Here is a 6,000-nt window from a genome sequence, read left to right as displayed (position 1 = left end):
TTTTTTTAAAAATATGCTCATCAATCTTCAGTGTGTTACAAATCATTTCCCAAAACGGTTTGAGAAAATAATTTTAATTGTGTCAAAAAGTGTGGGTCATACACATGCATGGTATGGTCCCGAAACAACCATTTTAAAACATAGTTTTTAGAACTCCATTCAAAACGCTATTTTTTATTATGTGGGTATTAAAATAAATTACACATTTGGAAAGTAGACTTAGAGGGCTATCTTTTATATTACTGACTTTTTCCAAGATTCAATCTCCAAGTGTTTCATAATTTAAGCTCAAATGAGACAAAACCTGAAAATCATGGAAAACACTTCCACTTTTTGGCCAAAAAGTGGACTCATCTTCTTGCACTGACCCATATGACCTACCTAAGTCTGAAATGGTGTGTGTACTCATTGGTGCCAAATCCCCTTGGTATCAAGAGACCTTCACCTACCTAAGAGACAACACCATCCCTCCCCACCTCACTAAAACCCAACAACAAACCTTTATCCGTCACTATGCCCGTTACACTATCCTTGGAAACACCTTATTCAGAAGGCATTTCGATGGTTCCCTCCTAAGGTGTCTAGAAAAATGAGAGGCTGAATGGGCACTACGCAAAGTGCACAAAGGTATATGTGGGGCACACTTAAGTGGTCTCACTTTGGCTAAAAATATCTTGTGAACGGGATACTACTGGCCTACAATGGAAGAAGATGCGTATAATTATGTGAAGAAATGTATCCCTTGTTAGAAGCATGGCGACAAGATTCATGCTCCACCACAAGATCTACAACCTTTTATAACACCTTGGCCCTTCTCACAGTGGGGGCTTGATCTCATTGGGAGAATCCACCCTGCATCCTCTAATGGTCATAAATTTATCATCACTACCTCTGAATACTTCACCAAGGGGCTGGAGGCCATCCCTCTTACCTTCACCATTGGGAAGATCTCTAAATTCATTCTAAACTATTTAATCTATCGATATGGAATCCCCAAAGTTATCATCACTGATAAATGGCAAATCCTTCAAGAATCAGGATGCTAAAGAGCTCTGTCAGAAGTTTGATATCCAACACCACTTCTCCACCCCTATTACCCACAAGGCAACGGTCAAGCTGGGGCTTCTAATAAGACATTAATCAAAATCCTTAAAAAGACAGTCAATGAAGCTGACCGTGGTTTGCACCTCCAACTCCATCCTTCTCTATGGGCTTACCGCACCTCCATCCTCACACTCACAGGTGCTACTCCATATTCCCTTGTCTTTGGCTTTGAAGCTGTCCTCCCTCTTGAGATCGAGATCCCTTCCCTAAGGGTATCCCTATAGAATATCCTCCTCGATGAGGAATACAAAGTTGTGAGGCTGCAAGAACTAGAATTGCTGGATGAAAGGTGCATCAAGGCCTTAAACCATCTCCGGGTATATCAAAATTGTGTACATTTGAGCTACAACAAGAAGGTCAAAACCCGAGAATTTGAAGTTGGCAATCTTGTCCTTATGAAAAATCAAAAAAATATTCAAGAAAGAGAAAAGAAAGGCAAGTTTGAGCCTAATTGGCTTGGACCTTATGTAGTCACAAGAAAATATGGATCAGGGGCATATCAGTTTGCTACTCCCAAAGGATATCCCTTGGATGAGCCTATGAACATCATGCACCTAAAGAGATTTTATGCCTAGTCCTTAGAAGGTCGCCAATTGTCTAAAAATCAAGAAAAATACCAAAAAAATAAAATAAAATAAAAAATCAATACGTCCATCAATGAAAACCACTTTGTGGCGTTATGGGAAAGTACCTTGGTGAAAACCTGTTTACAGGCGTCAAGGTAAATAATCTAGATCCATCATCTATTAGGTCAAGAATCTATCTTCCTCACCCACCCACCCGATGCCCATATTCTTTAATCCATGCCACTGTATAAACCTTCTACCATGACATCCATCACCTTGTTTGTTGTTGGTTGTTTCCTTCATTCTAACAAGAAAATAATCTACTCATCCATTAAATTACCCTCAACATACCGATTATCCATATGATGAAGAGTCTTTTCTTGAATCATGAATAAGGATCAACCCATCAAACTAAGCTTTCATCCCAGTAAACTAAGCTTAATTCCCAGTTCTGAGCTTAGGCTTCTTCTTGACTTGCATATTATCCAAACATTCATCAAGTCTCAATAGTCAAGTATCCCATCTACACTCATGTGTCCATGCCATCTTATGTATTGCATGTTCAGACCCGCCAGTCACTCCTGCCCATCGGGATGCATCCTTCCTCTATCTGGCAGTATATCCACAAATCCTAAGTTCTACTCTTGGCAAGAGATGTCAGTTGGCCTTGCGGATTTTTGTTTGCATGATTTGGTCTGTTTGCTTCGATTTGCATCACTTTGTCCTATGACTGTTCCTACCCATGACTGCCAAGATCAATCTATATCTTGGCATGTTATGGAAAGGGGCATACTAGGGCATATTTTTGTGGTATGGTGTGTTTGAAGGTTTTCCTTGTATGAACCGACAACCCTGCATTAGTGTTTATCAACACTTGCATGATTGTGTACAAGGCATACCTATTTGTCTGAGAGTCAGTCCATGCCTTGGGTTTTTCATGACATCCTAGTTCCTATAATCAGTGGTGTAGACTATCCTTGGCAAAATCAAAAGTAGGTTTTCTCTCCATATTTTGCACAACAAACCCCTTCCATCCACTCATCTACATTTCATCCTATCACTCTACATTTTGGAGACCTCAATTTATTCATTTTCCTAATTTCTTCTAATCCTATGTTGTGGTACTATGATTGACATATTCCAAAAATTCACTTCATTAATTTCATTGTCCATTTAAGTTGCATAATCATTAGTTGCATTATAATTTTTATCATCATAATCATTTTGTTCATTTAGCATTATTCATTCCAAACATGTAAACTTGTACATACAATCTTAACTATCTATCGAAATGTATCTGTCGCACATATTCACAACCACACATCTCGAGGTCATGATAATGTAAGGTTAATTAAATCCCATTCAAATATTAACATCTCATATAGCATTAATGATCATATCATTTTATCCAACACATCATTCATTTTGGGACACTTTACAAATGACAAGAAATTTAAGAGCCTAAAAAAGTAAAGTTCACAATGGTAGTAATAGGTCACATCCGCTATCAAATCCCTGGTCTATGAGTAAAACAAATCATATATAATGGAAAAATCAACTAGTCCAGATCAAATCGTTAAGAAAATATTTGATCAGTGTGTCAAAATAAATGCAGAAAGTACTGTTATTCTATATTAATTTGCAACGAGATGATTAGACATCTTGGGTCAGGATTTGTTTTCCCATTACAGATTATGAATTTGGTCTCAAAGGCATAACCTCAGGGATATCTTCTTTAGATTCAACAAATAAAAATCCAAAAACATGCACAACCACATGCATCCTTCATCCACAAACATGTTAGATAACATATACAGAGATGTAAAATCATCCACATGCATCCTGCATCCATAAACATGACAACAACATTATATATCATATAATATATGCATATATGCATCCATCCTGCATCACAAAAAGTCAGACAATATCCATCACATGCATCAATAATCATAGCATCATCATCCAATAATAAATTAATAATCAAAGTACATGAAAGTCCATCAAATTCCATCAAAGTCCATAATAAAGTCCATACATGCATATATGCCGCCAAAATCATATCTCATATTGATGTAGGAGCACCGATCTAGTTCTTACCGGTTGGGCATTTTTCAGTGGAATTGCTTGAGAGCTTGGCATTTATTCATGTTGGAGTGTTTAGAATTGTGGTTTTGGGTTTATTCCCTTGTGTTCATGGTCTTTACCATGTTTAAGCTTCATAGCTTTTGGCTTTGTTTCCGGTAGTATGCGGATTCCGGTATTGTCCCAATTAGTGTGTTCTTACCGGTTAGCTTGGCTGTATGTTGAGCGAAGATGATTTTGGGTTGTGGTTGATTTTCGTGACTTGCAGATTGTTTAAGGTGTTGCTTTGGGCCTTGGCCAGTATTACCGGAGGTCTATGCATCATTTTTTGTTTAGAGATTGTTCTTAGTGATTCGAGCCGACATGTTACTGTTGCACGTTTCATGAACCAATTGGTCTTTGGGCCAACTTGATTAAGTTGTAATTATTTGTGGGTGGTATAAATATGGAAGATTTTGAATCATTTGAGATAGAAGTCACATCAGAGAAGTTAGAAAATTGAAGACAGAGCATTGAGATTAATGAAGATGTAGAACCGACAGAATTCTGATCCGATTGGACTGAGGCCAGAAGGCTAAGGTCTGGGTTAGGATAGAATCGACAGGCTGTTACCAGAAGCCAATTTGATATGAGGATTATGTGCTGATCTTGTAATTGCATTGTAAGCATTGTTTGTATCTTGGACTGCAATCCAGCATGTGGCATATATAATTTTCCAAATTGTAATAAGATTCATTCACATTGTTTACCGGTTATGTCTTTTGTGTTGTTACTGATTGTTCTTTCTATTATTTTTGGCACCTTGCTACTGGTTGTTGGTGTGATTTGCATGATTTATGTGTTTAGCTGCAAGGTTGGGTTGTCCTTCATTGGATCTCCCTGCCTTGACTATGTCAAATGGTATCTATGATGGTTTGTGAACCTATTGTTGGACATAGTGTTGTTTGTGCACCGGTTGGTTGGAGAGAAGATTTAGGAAAATTGTGGACTTGTTCAGATCATCGAACGTGAGACATAGCAAGGTTTACAGGTAGACCGCTGATCCTAGAGCTTGAGCTTGAGGCAGTTAGTGGGTGGAGACTTGAACAGATCGCTGATTGAGGCAGGGTGTAGTTTGTACTGGTAGATTGCCGTGGAGAGGCAATCGAAAGCTATGGTTAATCACCGAATCTCTAAGGTAGTTGAAAGTACCTACTGACCAATTGCCAAACCAGAGAAAGTGATGGGACTCACTTTTCAATTAACCCCGAGAGTCTAATGTAGAAGCACTAGTCTAGTTCTTATCGATTGGGCAGGTTTCAGTGAAATTGCTTGAGAGCTTGGCATTTCTTCATGTTAGAGTGTTTAGCATTGTGGTTTTGGGTTTAATCCCTTGTGTTCATGTTCTTTACCGTGTTTAAGTTTCATATCTTTTGGCTTTGTTTCCGGTAGTATGCAGATTCTGGTATTGTCCCGGTTGGTGTGTTCTTACTGGTTAGCCTGACTATATGTTGATCAAAGATGATTTCAGGTTGCGGTTGATCTCCGTGACTTACAGATCATTTGTTGCTTTGGGCCTTGTCCAGTATTCCCAGAGGTCTGTGCATCATTTTGTGTTTGGAGATTGTTCTTAGTGATTGGAGCCGACATGTTACCATTGCATGTTTTATGAACCGGTTGGTCTTTGGGCCAACTTGATTAAGTTGTAATTATTTGTGGCCAATATATATATGGAAGTTTGTGAATCATTTGAGATAGAAGTCGCATCAGAGAAGTTAGAAAATTAAAGACAGAGCATTGAGATTGAGGAAGATGTAGAACTGGCAGAATTATGATTTGGTAGGACTAAGGTAGGAAGGCTGAGGTCCAGATTAGGACAGAACCAATAGGCAATTACCGGAAGTCAATTTGATATGAGGATGATCTACGGATCTTGTAATTGCATTGTAAGAATTGTTTGTATTCTGGACTGCGATCCAACATGCACGACATATATAATTTTCCAGACTGTAATAAGATTCATTCACATTGTTTACCAGTTATGTCTTCTGTGTTGTTACTGGTTGTTCTTTCTGCTATTTTTGGCACCTTGCTACTAGTTACCAGTATGCTTTGCATGGTTTATATGTTTAGCTGCAAGGTTGGGCTGTCCTTCATTGGATCTCCCTGCCTTGACTACGTCACATATATATCTCAAAAATCAGTGAATGTGTCAATCATAGTATAATGATATAAATCCCCAAAGGGTCAAAATACAATGCCACAT

Source organism: Cryptomeria japonica, chromosome 3 (assembly GCF_030272615.1).
Source record: "Cryptomeria japonica chromosome 3, Sugi_1.0, whole genome shotgun sequence".
Lineage (NCBI taxonomy): Eukaryota > Viridiplantae > Streptophyta > Pinopsida > Cupressales > Cupressaceae > Cryptomeria > Cryptomeria japonica.
This window is presented reverse-complemented; position numbering follows the sequence as displayed.